We start from the raw sequence: 25,311 nt of genomic DNA, 5'->3' as shown, positions 1-25,311 counted from the left end.
AAAAAAATGTCACACACTAAGGAAGCTTTTCTACCTTTTAGCTCATATTGTATGAGCTCGCTCCTGTAGCTATCCTCAAATGGGTGCTAGATCATTCATTAGTAAAAGAAATCAGTTCATCTATGTTGCTTATAATTTAAATGCCTTCTCCTTAATCCTTTTTAAAAGGAGTTCTTATTTTACTATTTTTTTTGTAAAGGAGAAACATACTAACACTGAGTTATTATAAAGTTTGCAGAGTATATAAAGCTGTGTAAGTTCAAGTGTATTCAAATGTATGCATTCAAGATAGAGGGAGGAAGGGAAGGAAGGGGGCAAAAATAGAAATGTGGTGGAGGAAGAGGGAGAGGGAATTACTAGTGGCTTTTAAGGTGGTTTTATGTGCACCTTACTCCTTTGTCATACATTGCTCTTGCCTACACAGTAAGCCTGTACTGCTGTTGTTGAGATTGACATTATCAGAGAAAAATCAGGAAGTTGCTTTGTAGTTCATTGATTTCATTCCCTCAGGAGCTCATTTATTTTTAATTTTATTAGGCTTTACATTAAAGCCAGTCTATTTCATGAAAGTGTAGGAACCTAGTCAAGTAGATTTGGAGAACCTATGAAGGATTGAATACAATTAATTATTTTAACCCATGTCATTAGCTCCTTAGTGAGAATTAATTTGAGTTTTCCTTGGACATCTCTTAATAACTAGAAGCTATGGTGATGTTCTATAATTTTCTTAGTAGGTATTTGGAGCTATGAAGAAAGCAGATTAAATATAGATCTTCCTAATTATAATACAGCAATAGCTGGAATCATACTTTCTATTCAACTTTCATCCTTTCCTCCCATAATTCTATGTTATTACCAGTGAACATGACAGATTTGCATTAAGTGATGTCAATTTTATTGGATATAGGCTGATTGAAATAATGGGCCATTGTGATGGATGCATTAGTCAGAAATGGTGACTTTGAGTTTTGATTCTACCATTTGTCTCTATAACCAAGAGTAAGCTGCCTATTAAATCATATTAATTCTTGAAATCTTCCCAACAAACATGCAAACACAATGAAATGGTAAAATATTGTGAGATTCATTAATACATAATTTTTCTGGCAGACTTTGGTATTGATGGAGAATTGACTATTTTCCTCAGATCTAAAATAGCGAAATCTGAAATTAATCAGTGCACAGACCACAGCATTCTTGGTGGGAAAAAGCCAAATCAATTAAGTTGACTCATTTTATGTGGGTGAAAAGTCACAAGGATGATGTGACTTTGTCTTTCTGGTAATATCTGATGATATGTCAGATAAATGCCATGGGATATAGAGGGCTTATGACTATGTTTGTTTGTTATTTAAATGATTTGTACTTCTAATTTTAACGAATTCAGCATTTTGCTAGAGCTAGCAAGACAATGCCATAAATAGGCATAGATCTTTTTCCTCCTCTAAGGGAAATAAGTGTTTAGTTCTTATGGATATTGTTAGAGATTATTTAGGAAGGAGGTACAATTTTAAAACAAGTCAGTAAGAATATTTTAGAAAATGTGCTTCTGAAAAGTTTCACATAAGACAGATACTTAACAACTATCACTGACTTTTTTAGAAAGTGCAGATTTCTATATATATTCTTACAGTAGGAAAAACAAAATAGTTACACATACCAGTAATTTTTTTATGTATGCATGTATGTGTTATCTTTTCTGTAACATGAGGAGAAAGTCTCATTTTCCTATGTTAATGTCAATAGTAGTAGTACTTTATAACTTATGAGAACTTAATTTTATTGGAGTATACATTAATGTCCAAGGTGCTTACTCTTTTAAACACAAAAGCTCTCCTTTTAGACCTCTGTACTTACCCTATCTTTGAGACTTTTTTGATCGATTGCCTTTTAAAAAATTTGTTATAATTAGTTATACATGATAGTAGAATACACTTTGACACATCATACATAAATGGATATAACTTCTCATTTTTCTGGTTATAAATGATATATGCACAAAGTGTAATAATGTTTGATTCATTCTACTATCCTTCTTCCCCCTATATTCCCTCCCCTCCCTTCACTCTCTCTGCCTAATCCAAAGTACCTCTATTCTTCTCTACCACAACCCACCCTGCCTTGTTATGAATTAGCATCTGCATGTTAGAGAAAATATTCATCCTTTGGTTCTTTGGGATTGGCTTATTTCACTTAGCATGATATTTTCCAGCTCCATGCATTTACCAGCAAATGCCATAATTTCATTCTTCTTTAAGGCTGAGTAATATTGTGTATGTATACCACATTGTATTTATCCATTTATCTATTGAAGGACAATTAGGTTGGTTCCATAGTTTAGCTTTTATGAGTTAAGCTGCTATAAACATTTTAAGTCCTCTGGGTATAAACTGAGGAGCAGGATAGATAGGTCAAATGGTGGTTCCATTCCAAGTTTTCTGAGGAATCTCCATACTCCTTTCCATAGTGGTTGTACCAGTTTGCATTCCCACCAGCAATGTCCCCACATCTTTGCCAACATTTATTCTTTCTTATATTCTTGATAATTGCCATTCTGACTGGCAATTATCAAGAATATAATAAGATGTAAGATGAAATCTTAGAATAATTTTGATTTGCATTTCTCTCATTTCTAGAGATGTTGAACATTTTTTCATATATTTGTTGATTGATTGTATTTCTTCTTTTGTGAAGTGTCTGTTCAGTACCTCAGCACATTTATTGATTTGGTTATTTGTTTTTTGGTTTTAGGTTTTTTTTTTTTTGAGTTATTTATATATCGTGGAGATTAATGCTTTACCTGAGGTGCATGTGGTAAAGATTTTCTCCCATTCCAATTGCCTTTTAAGTGACATAAAAATCAATAAAATATATTCTTCAGTGAAATTTGTTTAAGAAGATAAATCATTTATTGTTTTCAAAGCTCTCAGAAAATAAAACACATAACCTAACTGCTCAAAGTTACTTTGCCAATATTGAAATGAATAAAACCATGTAATTGCCAGTCACTATTTGGTGTTCTTCAATTAATGCTTTCAGGCTTGTTTCATCAGAGTTGTTTGCACTATTCTAAGCAGTCCTGTTTGGTAGCTCCCATTTTTTCCCACTCAGTAACTTAGCTCCAACCCTTTATCTGAATATAAACAGTGATGAATAGCAATAAAGTGATTGTTCTAGAATGAAGAGGGAGAAGCAAGCTTTTCTTTATTTGAATATACATGAGGAAAATTGTGGGAGGAATTCTTAACTTTTCCTGGCTCTACCATTGAGCTATTGCTGTGGAGTTAAATAGGTTAACATTCAAAGTCAAGAATGCAAATGCCAAACCATTAAGGTAATGGTAAAGCACAAATATAATGAAGTCATTATCACTTTTTCAGGTTAGAAGGCACATTCCTTGTCCCTCTTTTGATTTGTACAACTCAAATGAGCACCAAAGAATGTTGCTTCCATCTTCCTAACAAGAATATTTCATGACTTGTCCAGAATACACAGTTAGTGGTCCCAGAGAAATTCCACCAGATAGTGCCATGCTTTGTCAGTCTGCTTCCGTTTTTAAAATTATCCATTAAAATTAATCTAAGTGATTCACTTATATCATTTGGAAGCTAAGCTCACTTCAGGTGTTCTTGAGTTCTAGTTGAGGCAAGGCAGAATTGTGAAGTAAGCAGAGTTATCCTTTATCATTTATCTTCTCCCCTTTCAACCACCATCTTCCTATCCTTTGTCTTAGTCTCAGGCTTTTAACTAGTAAATAATGAGATTCAGTAACACAAATTCAAGATAGCCCTAGAAAACATAATGAATCAATATTTTGGGTGACATTAACTCTGAACTAGAAGGAGGTCAAGATCATTACAATATGTAAAATTTGACTCAGTTTAAAAAATAAAGAATGTCAGAAATAATTGACTAAGTTCTAGGAAAGTTACTAAAAGTCACAGAAATTGGAAAACATAAAGTATCAGTGCTTTCATTTATTTTCTTCCAGTGGATTGTTGATTCAGGCTTTTACATGGAACTCTGCTTCACAGAAAAGGTGGTTCATGAAAATAGACTATATGAAATAATTCTGACTGATTCTAGAATGTCTTTTACTGAAGAGACTGTGTTTAAAAATAATAAGAAGGCAAATTTCCCCTTCCGTTACTTGAGAAATATGAAGTATGAAAATATGAATGTGATCATGAAAACTCGTTGGTGCTTGCTTAGTAGCAGTAGTACATGGTGTTTCCTCAGAGGCTTGATTTATATGAATGAATTAAAATTATTTTTCTTTTGATTGAACAAAATTAGAGTTTCAATACATAATATAGACTATATTTTAATATGCTTTGTGCTGATTAGACAGCAGCTTGTTTTAATTAAAGAGTCATCTTGGTTTAGATAAAACATACTTACTATAATGTGTTTGCATATTGAGTAGTAACGTCTGTGGTTTACAAGTCCAATATTCTGAGTTTGAATTCTGGCTCTTCTGCTTATTTGCTGTGCATTTTGATCAAATAACTTAATCTCTCATAGTCTCAGTTTCCTCATCTGTAAAGTGGAGGTAATAATTATATATGCTGCTTAGAGTTTGTGTGAGGTTAAAGTGATTAAAACAATGTTAGCTATAATTATTTATATTAAAAGAATAATTCATATCTTATTGTTTAAAAATACAAAGTAGTGAAATGGTTTCATTGGATCATACATCTTAAAGCTATCTAGGACCTCAAGGTATTTCAGATATGTTTGAAAGAGCCATTTGCTTTTGGGAAGGTAAGATTTCATTATTTTTATTTTATAAAAGATTAGTGAAGCCAGGTAAAGTGACTTTGCTAGGCTCAAACAGTACATAATGTGAGGATTTTTTTTCCTCTCAAATTGTGTTCTGATATATGGTACTACTGTCCCAAAACCTTTATCTTTCCCAAAACCTTTTATATATAGGTATATCTAGATAAAGATTAACATTTAGAACTAATTTTTGTTCTATTTTCTGTGTGGTTTCTTTCACTCAGAATCATGTTTTTGAAATTCATTCATATTTATAGATGTAGATCATCTCTACCTATTACACTATTTTTGTCATTGATGCAGATAATTAATATTTATTACTGTATATGTATATATATATATATTATTTGTGTTAAGTTTACACATTTCAGTCTCTTGTTAAAGGACAATTAGGTGGTTTCTAGATTTTGACCATATGAATAGTACCTCTGGAAACATCTTTTTCTATGGTTTTCGGTCTAATATATGCATGTATTTCTAATGAATATATACCTAACATTGGAATTGTTAGGTTATAGGTTAAAGTTGTTTTACTCTGTGGCAAAACCATATTGCCAAACAGTCACCAACAACATATGAATATTCCAAGTTGTTCCACATACTCACTCACACTTGACATTTTTCATTTTAGCCTTTCCGATAAATGATGATGTTGGTACATGATATTACATTTATTTTAAATTTGTATTTCCCCAATGACCAATCAAGATGAACACCTTTTCATGTACAGCCATGTATCACTAAATGACTGGGACATGTTCTGAGGAATGCATCATGTGGTGCTTTTGTTGTTGTGTGAATGTCAGAGTGTGTACTTACACAAACCTAGATGGTGTAGACTACTTCATATGTAGGCCATGTAGCATATAAATATGATATAGCCTATTCCTACAGCCAAAATGAACACAGCAATGCAAGATTCAATCAAGTATATGATAAAATTATGCAGTCAAGAAATGGGATAGCTATCAGATGTATGAGGCTGCTGCTGATATAATACAACATTACTGTTCTATAGAAAACCTTTTTCATATATATATATATATATATATATATATATATATATATGGAGTACACTCTAAAATGGTAATAAAAGCATAGTACAGTGAATACACAAACCAGTAACATAGTCATTATCAAGTATTAGGCACTTGTACATGATTATTTGTATTGCAGTTTTGTTCCATGGGCAACACTGTAGGTTTGCTTACATCAGTATCACCACAAACACATGAGTAACATTACATTATTACATTATCATAATTGTAATGTCACTAGGTAATGGAAACTTTTCAGCTCCATTATAATCTCAAGGATTACCATTGTATATCTGGTCCATCATTGACCTAAATATATGTAGCCCATGGCTGTATTTATAGAAATTGTTTTCAATAACAGAAAATAAATGATTTTACTTTTGCAAAGAGAAATTTTCTTGCTTTTGAAAAGAGATTATAGTTTGGGAGGTTTAATTCTTTTATTTGTATATTTATATAAATGCTTCTGTAATATAAAATGAATAGTAATCTGGTGGGTATTAAAAGACTGTCTTTCAAGTATTTGTGAATACTTAGCAAGGGCATTATAACCATATAAAACTGATTTGGAGGCTTTTGAACATGTATTCATGATTTTTGAACAAAAATCAATGGTATTAATTCACCAAGAATCTCTTTATTCTTAAAAAAGGGGGAAATATAATTTATTTAGGTTATATTAAAAGAAATTATTTTGGAGCAAAGTAACCAATAAACAGCTGTCTCCGCAGTAATGCTGGAAACATAGGAAGTATCCAGGATGGGTTGAGGTTCTCATGCATAAATATAATTACAAATTATTGGCATTATAAAGACACAAAGGACCATATGACCAGAATGCCAATACTGTGAGTGGGGAATTCCCAATAATGAAAAAGGTAGACATAGGAATAAAAAAAGAAAGTGTGATTTTCTAACATACTAGAGGCAGCATTTTTAGAATATTTCTTGAAAGCCTGTTGTTATTAAAGAATATTATGTTAAGAAATATATATATATATATATATATATATATTAAGAAACAGTTGAGTGAACTGAAAGGTAATGGTAACTATGTGTATAGTGTTGTCTGAGTTCAGTCTTGTCTCACTAAAAGCAGCATGATTTAGTATTTAAAAAGTATGTAATTAATCATAGAATTAGGACATTTTTCTAATTCTATAGGTGTGTGTGAAAAAAGTGAGCCGATTCATTTGTGTATTACTTTGTTCAGATAATGAATCTATGATAGGGAGTATTTTACTAAAAACAATTGGTTAAGTTTTATGAAAGAGAGATTTCATCAAGATAATCCTATGGTTTCCCAAATACTCTCATTAATTTTGTGCTTATATTTTTTCATAAACTCTTCAAAAAAGCGTTTGGCACACTGCTACCTTTTATATATTATACAAACTGATAAATGCCAGATCAGTGGAAAAATACTGAACTGGCAATATATTAATAAACAAGAATAATTATAATGAGCAATATAATCTTCAGATCAATTACTATGAAACACCACATGATGCATTTTAATGATCTTTAGAAAAATATAAATCTAATGTTAATTAGTAAGCTTAAAGCAGAGCTGGGATGCCAGGAAAAGTTCGTGCAGAATCACAGGGTGATAATAATGTCACAGTGACTTAGCTGCCGTGTTTTTTATGTCAGATCTGAATAGTAGAAGCTGTTTAACTCTATTGTTCTTTCTTACTAATACTGCTATAGTATTTTCACCATTTTAAGTAAAAAGAATCCTTGCACATAATAAATTTTACAAACCATGCAAACAGGTCTAAACAAGATGGAAAAGTCTTCTTTATTCTCCCTCCCTCAAACTTCTAGTCCTTGTGCATCTTTCCTGAGGAATTTTATTGCATCCTCTCTCTTATAACTGTGCAGGGTTTTTACATGTTGTAAATGATATCATGCCTTTCTTGAATTTTCACCTTTATTAATAATATATACGTAAAATATATATTGATATTTTTGTATCAATGAAAATCACTTTATATCATTCCTCTCTATAGTTTTTCTGATTTTATTTCTTGTCTCTCAAGGGATATTTGGTTGCTTCCAATTTATTTTATTTTCCTCATGAGAAGCAATACTTCAGAATGTCTTCATACATAATCTTGATGCACTTTTATACAGCTTTATCTATAGGGTAGATTGCTAAAAGTGAAGTTGCTGGGTCAAAGCCTATGACACTTTAAATATTGCCAGCTCTTTCCAAATTATTCCACAAAACTATGGTCCCAGATATTTTTTTTTCTCTTTATTTTTTTTTATTGGTTGTTCAAAACATTATAAAGCTCTTGACATATCATATTTCATACATTAGATTCAAGTTGGTTATGAACTCCCAATTTTACCCCAAATACAGATTGCAGAATCACATCGGTTACACATCCACATTTTTACATAATGCCCTATTAGTAACTGTTGTATTCTGCTACCTTGAGAGAGCACTAGGTGGCAGTGCTGAGGGAAACCTGAGAACAATACTTTTGTCTGTTTCACTGGGTCTTTTAGAAAGGGAATTAGAGGGAGTTTTTCTTTTTTTCCAAGCAACCTTGACAAGATAATGCCAATTCGTGGGAGATCCTGTAATAAAAGATAGTCTATGGAAGACTAAGTGTTCTTGTTTTACCACAAACATTGTTGTCTGGTGTGCTTGAGGGAAATTATTGTTCAAATTAATTGCTGTTCCGCATCTTTGGTAAATTTCGTAGATGGCATAAGAATTTGTTGAATTCATGTTTTTTGAAAAGAAAGTAGTTTTCCAGAAGATGTAGCATCACATACTGCCCTGTGATTCTGAGGCATTGTGCTGTGCCTATTTAATCATGTTTTATTTTAATAGGAAGCACTCTGCTTCTAGTTCTTCACTCTGAATTATAATTTCTCTTGATTATTAAAATCCTTGAATAAATGTATTTTGGGGACTTTATTATTTTTCATGCCCCATTAAATTTTCTCAAAAGGACTTCTTTGCCTATATAATGACATTGCTTAAATGGCTTAAAACTCTTCAGAAGAAAGCCTTATGCAAATCTGTCTGTAATAATAATTAAGTCAAACTGTCTCACACAGTTCTAGGGGACTAAAATGGGATTCTTTAGGTGATCAGAGGGTTAGTTCTTTTTAGTAGTGTAAGGTTTTGAAACAAGTGTCAGGGTTTTAGATTTGTACCAAACCAGAGTGATAATCTAGGCATCATTCATATGAGACTCAATTTAAGATGGAAGAAAAACACTTAGGCAGAAAATGCAGCTTCTTATCTTCAATGTTGTTAGGTAATTGTTTTAAAAATGAACTTATTTTCTTCTCAAAAGCAATCGCACAAAATGGCATTTTGAAATCAGAACAGGGAAGTAAGTTATATGCAATTTAAAGCATTTTAGAAGTTGATTTTGGCAATTATGTGGAAAGTAGTAACTTAGGAAGACTAACTACATAACAAAATTAAATGGACATGGCAGTGCCAGGTGGAGAATAAAGTAAAAGCAGCCCCCATCCCCAACAAATAGTCCAGCTGCACTGAACTTGCCACTGGATATCTTAAATTCTGTTTGTTGCTTCTGTCTTTCTGTGCATATTACAGATTTTATAAAATTACTATAGAATGCAGATTTTATAAAATTATATAAAATGAAGTAAAAGAAGCATAATGATATAATAGTTTAGCATAAGGAAAGAAGAGAAAAAAATTATATTTTTTCAGTTTAGAGATAGTTGCAATGGGGTACAACATGGGCACATTTCTCTATATGTGAAAGTTGATCCCAAACTCCAGAGTGTTTAACCATAAAAAAATATACATGAAAGAACATGAAATTCCTTTGAAAAGTTGTTACTGGAGTTGGTTGTGTTAAGAATGGAGCTGCATCCAGCTCTTAAAAGTGTTGTTGGTAAAATATCTATTCATCAGAATGGCAGATGCAATCCCACTCCAAGTTCACATTATATATTTTACCCATATTGTATACATTTATATGTAGACTTTACTTCTAAATGACAGCAGTTTCTGTCTGCAATCCCTTTACCCCAGTTGTTGCAATATCTCTATTAAGGACCTTGCTATGTCATCTCTGAAGTATGGGCAGATATAGGACCACATTAGGTTTTAGGATTTGAGGCTCAGACCTTGGAGATTTGGGTTGTTTTATACTTTAGTTATATTACAGGTATAAAATAATTTTTGGTTTGCCTTCATAATGATCTTCATTTTATTTCATTTGAGTGATTAAGAAATGTTTTACAAATATCACGCAACAAACTCAGCAACTCAGAAGGGGAATTTTCAGTCCATGCAGCTCAATAGACAATATACAGATATACTATCTATGATTTTACCTGTTGGCAAGTGACCTCAGTGATGCATGACACATACATTGGGAATTTTGATGAGACCTGAATTTTTTTATCAGACAAGATATAATGCCTGTATGCAGAAACACATTACTTAGCTTAATGCTTCTCAAATTTTAATGGGAATGTGAATCACATAGGGATCTTGTTAAAATCAAAATTCTCAATTCAGATTTCTGGGGTGGGGCCTGAGAGTTTTAATTTCTAACCAGCTTACAGTTGATGTCAATACTGCTCGTACGTGTAATGTACTTTGATTAGCTAAAACTTAGCTTAGTGAGTGTGTTTTCTGACCATCTGTAATCTCAAGGTAGTTTGTACTCCCCTCTCTTTTTAGTTTCAAACATGCAGTAATGTCTTAGGATATATATCTTAGGATATATGCTTTGAGTTGACATTTTGTAAGTATTTTCTGAGTATGACAACGTAACATGAATCATCCCTCTTGCCTCTCATAATGGCTCCCAATTTATGTTTGAGGAAACTGAAGCTGACTTTCTTTGCCCAAGATAACCTATCCAGTAAAATGGTAGCACCACAATTTAAACACATGAAATGTTTCCTGCATACTGCTTCATATGATGTATAACATTTCATTAGTGAAAATAGAAAATCAGTTGGAATGGAAAAATGAAAGTTTGAGATGTTTTGAAAACAGCAAGGATCATGTGTTTGGAGGGTGCTATGGTCTAAACATGATTTGCCCCTCTGAAACTCATATAGCAGTTTAGTTCCTATTTTGAAATATTAAGAAATTAGAAACTGAATCTGACTATGATGTTTAAAGGTTAGACCTTTGGGATGTGATTAGGATTACATAATATTACTAGCTTTATAAGAAGAGATTCTAGAAGACACATGTGTGCTCCCTGTCTCTTGTCATGTAATGTCCTCTGCCATCTTTGGACTCTGCCATCAAGAAGGCTATAACTAGTTGGGCATAGTGACACACACCTGTAATCCCAGTGGCTTGGGAGCCTGAGGTAGGAGGATCACAAGTTCAAGGTCAGCCTCAGCAATTTAGTGAGGCCCTAAGCAACTTAGTGAGTCCTTGTCTCAAAATTAAAAAAATGAAAAGGGTTGGGGGTGTGGTTCAGTGCTTAAGCACCCATGAGTTCAATCCACAGTAACAAAAATAAATAAACAAATAAATAAATAAATAAGAAGAAACCATAATCAGATATAGCCCTTTGAATCTGGAGTTTCAGAACTGTAAACCCAAACCTCTTTTTGTTAAAATTTACCCAGTCTTTAGTATTATTAACAACAGAAAACAGACTAATACAAAGTATATGCAAGTACTTAAGAAATACAACTTTATAATACTAATTTCTATATAACTTATAAAAGGATAGAAAAATCAAATATAAACCCTACAGTATTTATCATTAAAATGAAGTACTAATGTCTATTAGAGGAAGTATAGCTTTTCATTAATTTGTAGTTTCTCCTATATAGGAATAGAAACTAATTCTGCTAGTTTAGGAAAGTAACTTTCAAAGGAAAATATCTTCTGGCTGTATTTTTGTTGGTTTTTGGTAACAAAAAGGACAAGGAAAACACATTGAATTAAAAATTAAAAGTGTCAAAAAGTCCAGCTCTACATTGATTATTTGCTGGAATCTTTGAATATGAGTGATCCTGAATTCTTTTTTGGTTCCAAAATCACTTAATTTTTTTCTTTGTATTTTTATTATGTGTCTGTTTCTAAATACTTGCAGACTAATTCACATTTGTCTGATTTTTCCAGACCTTTATTGACTTACTATTCTTGCATAGAATATATAATTTTAATTTGTTGGTTCTGTAAAATAGACTGTCTCTTTACTAAATTAAACTGTTCTAATCTGCCTTGTAACTATTAGTGCCCCATATACACTCTGATTTTCTGTTTTTATTGTAGGCCTTGTAAGAATAAAATTAATAAAAACAAACCAGTATGACAAAACTTGATAACAATGAGTTTTGCACAAGTTAAAGTTTCCTTATTTTTTCACAAAAAATTCTTCCATTAGTTTATGCTCCTAGAATGGTACTCTGCCCCTCATAGTCTTGGGGTCATTTTAGACATAGTTATCAAGAAGGAGTTAGGGAGCCTGCTCAAAGGCACCTTGTGATGGTAAAACAGTATGGGCAGATGGCCCTTCGTAGTCTATTGATTTTTATTCAAAGTATTCAGGTCTTTTAAACTGGTTTCAGGCCTTCATAGTTTACTGTAGAATCATTGTAAGAAAAGTGAACCATGAGCCTTTTTTCCCCTGAGTTCTCATTGTTAGCTTTGGGAAGCTAATTCTTTATTATGCTTGAACAGAGGAAAAATGCAATGGGGCTGCACATTCTTTTCACACTATTTCATGGGTATGCATCATGTTTTTAAACCAATAAAAAACCCTGAACTTTCCTCATTACAATTAGGACATCTCAGAGCACTATTAAGAATTTCCCATTTATATTTATGCTTGCAGTTCACCTTCTGCGTTTCTCAGGCCCTGATTCTCAGTAAGGTCACTTTTATTTGTTGGTTGGGAAGAACAGAGGGGGTGGGCTAGCACAGAACAAGATGGACATTGTACTTGTTCACTGATTTATTTAATCTATTAATGTCCTTTTAGACCACAGATCTTAAAAGCTTAGGGACTTAGCGCTGGGGGAGACAATCCATAAAATGTGAAGTGGGATGTAAGAATTGGATTAACTGTCTTGGCTGAGGTTTCCATATGCCCAGGAATGAATTTAGGAGTTGGGGGAGAGCTTGGAATCATTCTAGAAATAATAGTATGGGATGATAAAGGTGATATCAAATATCTTACATTGCATCTCTTGTCTATAATTTTCATTCATTTGAAAAATAGCTACTAAGCACTTCCTATGAATTGGGGTCTGTTAGATACTGAGGATACAGTGGTAATCGAAGTAAAATTTCTCTTTATCCTTAGAGATCTAATAAGCAAGGGAGAAAGACATCAATTGTATAATGATCAAGTATGCAGTGCAAAAGTGCAATATTAGGATGTTGATAAAGATCCTGTAATAAGTGAAATTGGACCAATAGGGAGACCAGAGAAAGTATTTCAGAGAAAATGATGCTGGAATTGAGATATGATGAACAAATGGAATTAAACTAATGGAAAGGTAAAAGAAGAAATGTAGGTCAAGAGAACTGAAACTGTAACATTTCTGTATAGGGAGGTGGCATATTGTGAAAGGAGGCTGGGGTACCTGGTGTGCAGTCATACAATGAGAAGCAGCTGGGGAAAAAGAAAGTAGTCAAATTCAAGAGTTTATTTTTTATCCTAAGAGTTTTGGATGCACATTACATATTTTAAGTAAGACTTTTTTTTGCAGGTATCCAGGAAAAACTAATTGTGGCTTCATTAGGTGGAAGAGGTGCAAAGTGGTCAGAGACTGGATATATTTTGGAGGCTGAGCCAGTAGGATTTTCTAAGTGTTGGGTATGGGCACAAGCAAAAGAAAAGTTGAAGATGATTCCAAGGTTTTTGAATCAAGGACAGAGTTGCTACCCCATGAGATACGAATGTTGCTAAATGAGCTGGATTTGGGACCATGGCTGAGAACAAGAGTTCTATTTAGATATGTTTATGAGAAATTTTAGCTATTAAGTGTAAATGTAGTGCAAATAATTAAATACATGAGTCTGGGACAAAGTTCTTAATGGACATAAAATTCTGGACAGTTGAATTTTTTTATATTTGTTGGCAATTTGTATTTGGTTTTTTGAATTAATTTTTCATGTACATTATCTACTTTAAAATTCAGTTATTTGTATTTTTACTTATTGATTTGTAAGAGTTCTTTTTAAAAACAAATTCACCTAATATATTATAAAAACATAGGTTTATGTTGTTGGGTCATCTCTTTAGTTCAATAAGGTTTTTTAAAAATGATATAATTGAATCTTTCTGTCTTTTCCTAGTAATTTTATATTTAGTGGTATCATATTTTTAAAAGAAAATATTTACCTTTGAACTTTTTATCATGCCCCCCTTTTTCATTTTAAATTTGAATAATGTGGGATTTTATTTTTGTGTGTATACATGAGATATTAAATGTAGTTAACATTTTTGTCAAATAAATTAACCAATAATTCCTATACCATTTGTGAAACTGTCCCTTTGTTTACCAATTAACATGACCTTTATTTACATACTTATATGTGTTTGAGTCTGTTTCTAGATTTGCATCTTAACGTATTTCTCTCATACTGATTTTACAATACTTTAATCATTATGTCTTACTAGTATAAGTTGTTCAGAAGACTCAAACTGCCATCATTCTTCCTGGAAAAATTTTCTTTGTATTGTTTTCCTAACTATGTGTCCAGATGATTTTTATATATCTTGAGAATTATCTGTCCCTGAATAGCTTTAAAAGCTAGGTCACATGTATATATGATTCTGGTATGTTTTTAAGCTACTTCTTTCATTGATACCACAAGAAATTTTTGTTTCATTACTGAAAAAATTCTCATGATTTCAGATTTGAAATATTTCAGAAGTGTAGTAGTTTAGGGTGTTGACAAGTTCAAGGCTTTAGCAGTAGAAATGGAATGCCTAAGTGGTGAGGAAATGAAATTAATAGTATATAAGGAGGTAAGAAGTCAAGCAAATTTCCATTTTGGTATTGAACACATTTTCCAATGGGCAGTGTTTCCCAAGACAAATCCAGGCTTTGGTTGGAAACAGATTGTTTTCGGTTCCAAATTCCCTAGTGACTCTGAGGAGGAGGAGTAGGTTGTCATCAATATCAAAGGAAGTTGTTTTCTTCTCTTAGGATGAAAGAGTGGTATTTCCTATCTCATCCATACATGTGGTGAGGGAAATAAACAATCTAAGTGAGATGGTTTCAGAGAAAGGAACATTATCTTCACTGAAAATTCAACTTTCAGTTAGAGCAGGGAGGTTAAGGAGACATTAAGGAGATTATAGAAGATGCACATAGACAGTGGTTAAGATGGAAGGTTGGAAACTACATCAGCTGGCTTTGGATGTATAGCAAAACATTCCCAAATTAAATAGCCTGCAAATGGTTTGGCATATTGAATATTTGAAATGAGTGCAGTGGGGATTTTGTTTGTTTGGGTTTGGGTTTTGGTCTGGTTTTTTTTTGTTGTTGTTGTTTTAATTAGTTACACATGACAGTAGAATGACCTTGACATATCATACATTTGAATCAGATGGGATATAATTTCTCATTTTTCTGAGTGTATAGATTGCAGAATCACATTGGGCATGTAGTCATGATTGATCTGGTTTTGATTTATCTAGTCTTCACTGAGTTTGTTTATGCATTTGTAGTTAGCTAGTGGGTCACTTTAGCTGGTTGGTTTATGATGGTTTCATTTTTGAGGCTGAAGCGTCTAGAACCTCTTTGCAAAGAGACTAGAGCCTCTTTGCATGGCTTAATAATATGGAAGTTGAAAATCAGCTTGCAAAGCCCCTTGAGTAATAGGCTAGGAACTTGGACATTGATACATCTAACATATTCTATTAGCCAAATCAAGTCAAAAGTACTTGTAAAGTCACATTGATAGGAACACAGAACCAGGGACGGAAAGACTTATAGTCATTTCTAGAATTTTCTATGACCTGGGAGGATTATTCATGGGAGAAGAAAGTCAGAGTGGTATGAGGATGAAAGCAGGAATGATGTGTCTGGGAAACACTTTCAATTTGGCCAAGAGTGGCAAGAGGTGAAGTATGGTGGGCTTCATTGATCTCAGAGTCTTGATTCTTACTCTGGAACTATTTCAGAACTAGTGTAAACTGTGTTCTCATATACTATCAAGAGTCTGGTGGAAGTAATTGTCAATCACCATGCCTAAAGCCAACCACGTTTGAAGAAACAAATGGTAGATTAGAGACATGAAGGTCTACTTTTTTGGACAGTGTTTCAGATAGAACAGAATAGAAATGTGGTATGGTACCTTTAAAGAACACTAGACCAAAAATGCAGGGATCAGGAGTGGTTAACTCCTAGGATTCAATCTCAAAGCAGAAATGGCAGTGATAGTGAATGGCAGATAAGGAGTGAGGTCTCTGAGGAAATTCTAACTCAACTTCATATTGAAAGCTAATTTGAGTTTATATTTGTTTATATTTAATGGATTAGGTTATTGTGTTTTATACAAGGTAGTGGTTACATCAGTTTGTAGTCACTCCAGCAAATGTATGAGTGTGCCTTTTCCCCCACATCCTCGCCAACTTTTATTGTTAATTGTATTCTTGATAATTGCCATTCTCACTGGAGAGCTGCAGTGTAGTTTCTTTTCTTTTGCGTCATCTTTTTTTTTTTTTTGGGGGGGGGACCAGGGATTGAATCCAGGGGCACTTAACCACTAAGCCATATTTCCATATCTCTTGCCCTTTTTAATATTTTATTTAGAGACAGGATCTCACTGAGATGCTTAAGCCCTATCTAAGAGTTCATGAAGCTGGCTTTGAACTTGCAATCCTCTTGCCTCAGTCTCCTGAGCTACTGGGATTACTGGTGTTTGCCACTACTTCTGGCTTCAGTGCAGTTTTAATTTGTATTTCTCTAATTGCTAGAGATGTTGAACATTTTTTCATATGTTTGTTGACCATTTGTATATATTTATATATTATGAAGTGCCTGTTCAGTCCCTTTGTCCATTTATTGGTTGGGCTATTTATATTTTTTGTGTTAAGTTTTTTTGAGTTCTTCATATTAATGCTCTCTCTGAGGTGCAGGTGGCAAAGATTTTCTCCCATTCTGTAAGCTCTCTCTTCATATTCCCTTTGCTGTGAAGAGGCTTTTTAGTTTGATATAATCTCATTTATTGATTCTTGATTTTACTTCTTGTGTTTTGGGAGTCTTATTGAGGAAGTCAGTTCCTGAGCCAACATGATGGCAAGTTGGGCCTACTTCTTCCTTTTTTTTTAATGGTGCTGGGGATTGAACCCAGGGCCTTATGCATGTGAAGCAAGCACTCTACCGACTGAGATATATCCCTAGCCCCATGGGCCTACTTTTCTTCTAGTAGATGCAGGGTTTCCTGGTCAAATGCCTAGGTCTTTAATCCACTATTGGTTGAGTTTTTGTATGGAGTGAGAAATAAGTGTTCATGTGAATTTCAATTTATCTCAGCACCAATAGACTTAAAAGACAAGAACTACATGGTTATCTCAATAGATGCAGAAAAAAGCATTTGATAAAATTCATAGTCAAAACATTAGAAAACTAGGGGTAGTAGGAACAGACCTCAGCATTAATAAAATCTATATATGCTAAACTCAAGGTCAACATCAGTCTAAATGGAGAAAAATTGAAAGCATTCACTCTAAAAAGTGGAACGAGGATGCCCTCTTCACCACTCCTATTCAATGTAGACCTTGAAAACCTAGCCAGAGCAATTAGACAAAAGAAAGAAATTAAAGGGATATGAAGGGAAAGAAATTATCCCTATTTGCCTATGACATGATTCTATATTTAGAAGACCAAAAACTCCACCAGAAAGCTTCTTGAACTCATAAAAAAATTCAGCAAAGTAACAGGATATAAAATTAATACCCATGAATCAGTTGTGTCCCTACACATTAGTGATGAATCGATTGAAAGAGAAATCAGGAAAGCTATCCCATTCACAATAGTCTCAAAAAAAAAAAAAAAAAAAAAAAAACCTTGGGAATCAGTCTAACAAAAGAGGTGAAAGACCTCTACAGTGAAAACTAAAGAACACTAAAAAAAGAAATTGAAGAAGACTTTAGAAGATGGAAAGATCTCCCATGTTTTTGGATAGGCAGAATTAATTTTGTCAAAATGACCATGCTATCAAGACTACTATACAGATTTATTGCAATTCTTATTAAAATTCCAATGATATTCTTCCTAGAAATAGAAAAAGCAGTCATAAAATTTATTTGGAAAAATAAGAGGCTCAGAATAGCCAAAACAATCCTTAGAGAGAAAAGTGATACAGGAGGTCTCACAATACCAGACCTTAAACTATACTACAGAACTATAGTAACAAAAATGGCATGGTAGTGACACAAAAACAGACATGAGGTCTAATGGAACGGAATAGAAATCACAGAAACCCACCCATATAAAGACAGTTATCTAATACTAGACACAGGTGCCATAAACATACATTGGAGAAAAGATAGCCTCTTCTTTAAACTTTTCAGAACTAGGCCGAAAACACATCTCATTATGGCTTTTTCTTTGTTGGAAGACATCTAGTTGCTGATTAAATCTTATTGTTTGGTATTGGTCTGTTTATGTTTTCTGTCTCTTTATTGTTCAATTTTCATAGTTTTTAATGTGTGTAGAAGTTTGTCAATATCTTCTGGAAAATCTGTTTTATTGGAGTGTAATTTTCAAAGTACTTTCCAATGATCCTCTGTATTTTGGAAGTGTCTATTAATATTTACCTTTTCATCTGAAATTTTATTGATTTCAGTCTACTTTCCCTTTCTTTTGGTTAGCTTGGTTATGGGGTTATCAATCTTCTTTATCTCTTCAAAGAACTAATACTTTGTTGCATTTATCTTTTGTATTATTCTGTTATTCTCAGTTTTATTAATTTTGGCTCTGATCTTAATTAATTGCTATCTTCTACTGATTTGGAATTAGTTTCTTCTGACTTTTCTATGGCCTTGAGGTGTAACATTAGATTATTTGATTAGAATTTTTTTTAAACATTAGTACTCAATTCTATAAGTTTTCCTCTTAGAACTACCTTCATAGTCTTCCAGACATTTCAATATGTTGTATCTGTGTTCTCATTTGTATCTTGAGAATTTTTTTTATTTCTCTCCTGATCTCTTTTATAACCCATTTCTCATTTAAAAGCTTATTATTCAATCTCCATGTGTTAAAATGTTTTGTTTTTTATTTTGTTATTGATTTCTAATTTCATTTCATCATGATCTGATGGGATGCAAGGAATTATCTCTATTATTTGTATTTATTAAGACTTACTTTGGTTCTAAAATATAGTCTATTTTGGAGAAGATTCCATGTGCAGCTGAGAATAATGCACATTTGATTGTTGATGTCTGTTAGGTACATTTGATTAATAGTATTTGTTTGTTCTGAATAGTCTTTGCTTAGTTTATATCTGTATGATCTATCTATTTATGAGTTAGGCATATTGAAATCACTCAGTATTATTGTTTTGGGGTCTATTTGATTATTCATATTGAGTAGAGTGTATTCGATGTAGGTAGGAGCACTGATGTTTGGGGGCATAAATATTTACAATCATTTTACCTTGTTACTGGGTAACTTCCTTAGGTAGTATGAAATGACCTTCTTTATCCCTTCTGATGAATTTTATTTTGAAATCTACTTTGTCTGATATGAGAGTAGCTTTTCCTGTTTGCTTTGTATCTCATTTTGCGTGATGTACTTTTTTCCATCCTTTCATCTTCAACTTGTAGATATCTTTGCCTGTAAGGTGAGTCTCTTTTAAACAACATATGCTTGGATCTTGTTTTCTATTTTTTAATATTTCTGTTTTTAATACACTACTTTTTTTAAAAAAAGAATTTAGCCTTTATTTTTTATTATTTATATATGACAGCAGAATGCATTATAATTCTTATTACATATATAGAGCACAATTTTTCATATCTCTGGTTGTATACATAGTATATTCACACCAATTCATGTCCTCATACCTGTACTTTGGATAATAATAATCATCACATTCCACCATCATTAATTACCCAATGCCCACTCCCTTCCCCTCCAACCCCTCTGCCATATCTAGAGTTTGTCTAGTCCTCCCATGCTCTCTCTCCCTATCCCATTATGAATCAGCCTCCTTATATCAAAGAAAATATTCAGTATTTGTTTTTTTGGGGATTGGCTAATTTCACTTAGCATTATTTTCTCTAACTCCATCCATTTATCTGCAAATGCCATGATTTTATTCTCTTTTATTGTTGAGTAAAATTCCATTGTGTATATATGTCACATTTTTTTATCCATTCATCTACTGAAGAACATTTAGGTTGGTTTCACAGTTTAGCTATTGTGAATTGTGCTGCTATAAACATTGATGTGGCTGTGTCCCTGTAGTATGCTGTTTTTAAGTCCTTTGGGTATAGATAGAGGAGAGGGATAGCTGGGTTAAATGGTGGTTCCATTCCCAATTTTCCAAGAAATCTCCATACTGCTTTCCATATTGGCTGCACCAATTTGCAGTCTCACCAGCACGCAAAAGAAACAATCTGTGAGGTGAATATAGAGCCTACATCTTGGGAGCAAATATTTACCCCTCACACATCAGATAGAGTACTAATCACAAGGGTATATAAAGAACTCAAAAAGCTAAACACCAAAAAAACAAATAACCCAATCAATAAATGGGCCACGGACCTGAAGAGACACTTCTCAAAAGATGATGTATAATCAATCAACAAATACATGAAAAAATGTTCATCATCGCTAGCAATTAGAGAAATGCAAATCAAAACCACTCTAAGATTTCATCGCACTCCAGTCAGAATGGCAGCTATTATGCATACAAAAAACAATAAGTGTTGACAAGATGCGTGGGGGAGGGGGGGAAGAGGTACACTCATACACTGTTTATTTGTTTTTATGTGGTGCTAAGGATCAAACCTAGAGCCTCAACCGCCCTAAGCAAGTGCTCTACCACTAAGCCACAACCCCAGTCTCTGGATCTTGTTTTTCTATCCATTAGACCAATCTATATCTTTGGAAAATTTAGACTGTTTACTTTCAGTATTATTGTAGAGAGTTTTTTTTTTTTAATTTCCTACCATTTTGGTTTATTTCTAATATTCAGTTCAGATGTGATTCTCCTTTAGTTAACTATTCTTCTAGTGACATTCATTCATGTGGTGGCTCTGATATTTATTTTTTATTTCTTCTATGTGGAATATTTCATTTAGTATGTTTTATAGTGCTGACATAGTGGTTATGAATTCTTTTAGGTTCTGCCTATCATGGAAGGCAGAATCAAATTCTGCTTGATTTAGTAAGCATGCTTGGCACATTTTATCTTTCAGAGCTTGATATTTATTATTATAACTTCTCCTGGCTTTCAGGGTCTGGACTGAGAAATCAATAAAAATTCTAATTGACTTACCTCTATGACTTGTCATTTTTGTCTTGCAGCTTTTAAAATTCTATTATTGTTCTTCATATTAAGGGTTTTAATTATAATGCGTCTTAGGACCTCATTTGATATTCCCTATTTAGGATTTTTAATGCCTCTTGTATTTGGATTTCCATCTTACTCCTGAAAGTTCAAAAAATTTTTGATATTATTTCATTGAAAAGTTCTGCATTCCTTTAGTTTATATTTTGGTGCCTTCTGGTTATTACCTCTTCATGTATTTTTCTTCATTGTCCAAATATTTTCAAGTTTGTGTATTTGGTTTTCAAGGCCTGAGAATCTGTTTTCCATTTGGTTCATTCTTTAAACTGAATTTTTAATTTGAATTATTTATTCTTTAATTTCTAGTATTTCTGTTTGGTTCCATTTCAAAAATGTTCTCTTTTTATTGAAATGATCTTTTACTCTCTGTATTTTCTAAGCTCAAAATGAACATTTTGACTATGAACTTTCTCTCTCTTTATTATTTTTTTAAATCAGATATTCCTGCACTGTGAGATCAGTTGTTGAAGCATTTTGGGTTGTTTGGGGTAGCTTTTTTTCTGGAATCTTAACATAATTTGCATGTCTACCCATCTGTTGGAATGGTTATCTCATCTACTTTTATGCAAGGAACTAGTTAGTGGGCTTATTTCTCTTAAATGCCCCATGGTTGGTGAATGTCCAAGTGTTGATATTCCCACTTGTATTCAACACCACTTTGACAGAAAATACTAAACCCTATTTAATTATTTCAGAGTAATCAGATGTACTAATAACCCTTAGGAGGGGGAAAATCTTATTGAAAATGTTCTCCAGTGTTCCTATAATCCACATGTAAAATTGTAGTAATTGTTTTGAATGGGTTGAGAAATTAGTTCTTAAAGATAGTAAAAGTACTATTACATTAGGAGTTGAAAGGGGAGGAGAGCAATAAATGGTCACACAAAAGAGAAAAGAGAAAAAATACAAACTAAGATAGAAAGAAGAATAAGTGGGGGACTGTTGAAGCAGGAGCAGGCAATGCAAGAGGTTAAAGAGAAAGTAAGAGGAGAAAATATAAAGCTAAGCTAGAAGACAAAGATAGAATGATTCCAGGCAGTTCTTTAAAACATTAGAAGACATACAACCAATTGAATTGAGGTCTGCAATATAAAATTATAAAGAAATATGTATCAATTCAGTATGAAAAGTGATATCTATAAGATTAAAACTGACATTAGAACTATTTATGCTATTCAAGGCCAAAGTGGGGAGATTTCTCGCTGAATCATGCTGATTTAGATTTCATCAGAATTTGGGGTCTTTAGAAGATGCCCAGCACTCTATGGCTTTTCCTCTAAGTTTCTGTGGGTGTGGAGGTAGTGATTGCACCAACTTACCTCTGATACAATTCTCGGAGGCCCCTCCAATCTTTGGTATGTACTCGTACCTACTAGATTTCTAGTGGGTCAGAGGAGGTAGTCCCTAATTGTTGGTGATTAGTAGCCAGGTTACTTCCTATTAGGGGGTGCAGTTTTTTGTGCCCTTCTGAAGAAAAGCTCCACGCATTTAGCATTTTCAAATCCAGTGTGGGCTCCCCTGAGTATGTTTTGGAGGATATGGGGTGTGGCAGTCTAGTTAGAGGTATTGTAGTTTGGTTGATGCGGCACTGTGTGGCCTGTGGGGGAGGTAGGAGTGTTATCCCCTTTGGAGTGCACATGTTAGTGGGCTTGTGTCTGGGCATGCTGGGCAGTGCTAGTGTCTGTGGGATGTAAGTACCTCTGCTGTTGTGTATACATGAGGTTTCCTGATGGCTGCTGGAGGTTATCCTCATGAAATGCCTTCTGTGGGTCTGTGGATCTGAGTGAGAATTGAGTTAAGTGTCAAATCTGGGATTCAAAGATGTAGATCCTCCTAGAGCTGCCAGGGCATAGGAGCTACTTCCCTGGTTGCTATGGTTTTCTCTGTAGCTGGTGCTTATTAGTCAGATCAGAGGGCCAAGTATGAGTGTTTGGAGGGTGTTGCTAGCTGCTTTTGTTGGGTTTGGGGTTTAGGGTTGTCTGTGACTACTATGGAATGCTCAGAGATGGTTCCCCTCTTCTGGAGCTTTTATGTAATGGCTCTATCTAAGGGCTGTTGGCTCTCTGCAACTATGGAACCTGTGAATGCAAGCTCTCTGGGCAGTATGTGACACAGAAGCCTCCACCCTGTGTGTTGAAAATGTCCAGGATTTTACCCAACCCCATGAATAGGATAGGATGTCAGTTGGCTTGCTTTCTTCTGAGCTACTGCAGCTGGTGACTGTGAATCACTGAACACCTGCTTCCCTCCACTGGGGCTTCTTTGTGGTGACCCTATATAAGTGCTTGGTGGCTACCTGCAACTGTGGGTGCAGATTCTATGTGGCAGGGAGAAACTGTATTAATTTCTTCTAGGGACCCTGCTAGCCATGGACTCTACAAAATGGCTGCCCTGCCCAGCACAGTTTTTGCCCACAACTTGGACTGTACCCTCTGATTTTTTTCACTATCTTGTTGTTTCTGTCTCATTTTAACTGGGTCTGCTTTTCTTTCTAACTATTGTTAAGGAAGAAACAATAAAAAATTGCTTATGGGATTTTTCTCTTTCTCTCTTTCTTACCCCTCCTTTGAGTTAGGGTTCAAGGTCAAGGAATCTTTGCTTGTTTTCTGTTCTGATAACCAAATTTCAATTCCCTCCAAGTCTCAAGCTGACCAGTACTGAGTTTTAGAGTGTTTATTCTGTCACACACCTCTCTGCTTAGCTGTTCTTTCACTGCTTTGTCTGCAGGCTCTAGAGGAGTGCAGGACTATTGCCTAGATTCCCTCTGCCATTTTATGTGACTCCTGAACTAGTTTTTGTAACTTTAGATGAATAATGCTTTGAAAGATGGAAATTTGGCCTAGAAATTTCATGTCAAAGGAATAGCATGAAACCAAAATTTATTCATTAGGACTTTTTATTCATTAGGAATAAATCTAAAAGAAATATTCATTAGGAATAAATTAGATACAGACACTCTACCAATGACATTTAAAGCCCTAAACCTGGGATGGAAAACTGGCAACAAGCAAGCCTTTGTAATACTAGGTAGCTTATATTTACTGAATACTTTGTGTGTACCAGCTCGTATATCAACCACTTTATATACACTTACCATATATATTACATATATTACATCATTGAATCCCTAGAACAGTCCTATGAGGTAAAAGTTATTACTATTATCTAAGGAAACTGAACATTTTAAGTAGTGCATGCAAGGTCAACAAAGGCAAGTTCCAGTTACTATTCAAGTGCATTTGCCAACCTATTCACTGTTCCCTAAAATACCTTATAATTTATCAACTCCATGTTTTGTTTTGGTGTACTTTGAACCACACTGACCATATCATAAATGATAAAAGCAGAGAAGGAAAAGAGAGTAGTGGAAAAACAGAACTCATCCAACTGCTCATTCATCCGTTCAGCCTACAAATAACACTGTACCTCCATGTTCCATGCAGCAGTCTAAGGGCAGGGGACAAGGCATGGCATAAAAGTAATAGAAATTTTCCAAGTCTCTGCCCTGAGTAGAGTTTTCTGTCTGTGGGGAGACAGTGATAAACGCTAATTAAATTATAATCCTGTGACGTTGAAAGTACTAGGAGAAAAGGAAAGAATCAGGAGAAAAGATGTGGAGGTAACATTGAAATGAGACCTGAACTAAGTGACAGACCCATCCATATGTTTATTTGGGGGATGGAAAGGAAGAATTGTTTAAAAAATAAGGCAATAATGTTTTATAGTGTATATAATTTTAGAATTATAGACTCAAAAGGAGACACAGCAATATGAAATGCTCTCTTGGCTATATACACATATAGATACTTAATATAATTATCAGTTCATGCTTTTGTATTTTACAGATTTGCTTCCTGAGAATTAATTTGAAATGAAATATGTGCACAAATTGTATAGCTAAATAGTTGATTTTAATAAGGAAGATAAAGTATGCTTCAAATTTCCACAAAATATATGTGAAAT

At 33.7% G+C, this 25,311-nt stretch overlaps 1 protein-coding gene across 1 annotated transcript in view; it reads left to right on the top strand.

The window, feature by feature from the left end:
• Nucleotides 1-25,311, top strand: part of Nell2 (neural EGFL like 2) — a 377,837-nt gene that overhangs the window by 127,012 nt on the left and 225,514 nt on the right. The window lies entirely within an intron of this gene.

Source organism: Marmota monax, unplaced genomic scaffold (assembly GCF_021218885.2).
Source record: "Marmota monax isolate L192 unplaced genomic scaffold, Marmota_monax_Labrador192_F-V1.1 WCK01_AAM20220418_F8-fsc00012, whole genome shotgun sequence".
Lineage (NCBI taxonomy): Eukaryota > Metazoa > Chordata > Mammalia > Rodentia > Sciuridae > Marmota > Marmota monax.
The sequence above is the reverse complement of the archived record's forward strand: the minus strand, read 5'-3'. Positions and strand labels throughout refer to the sequence as shown.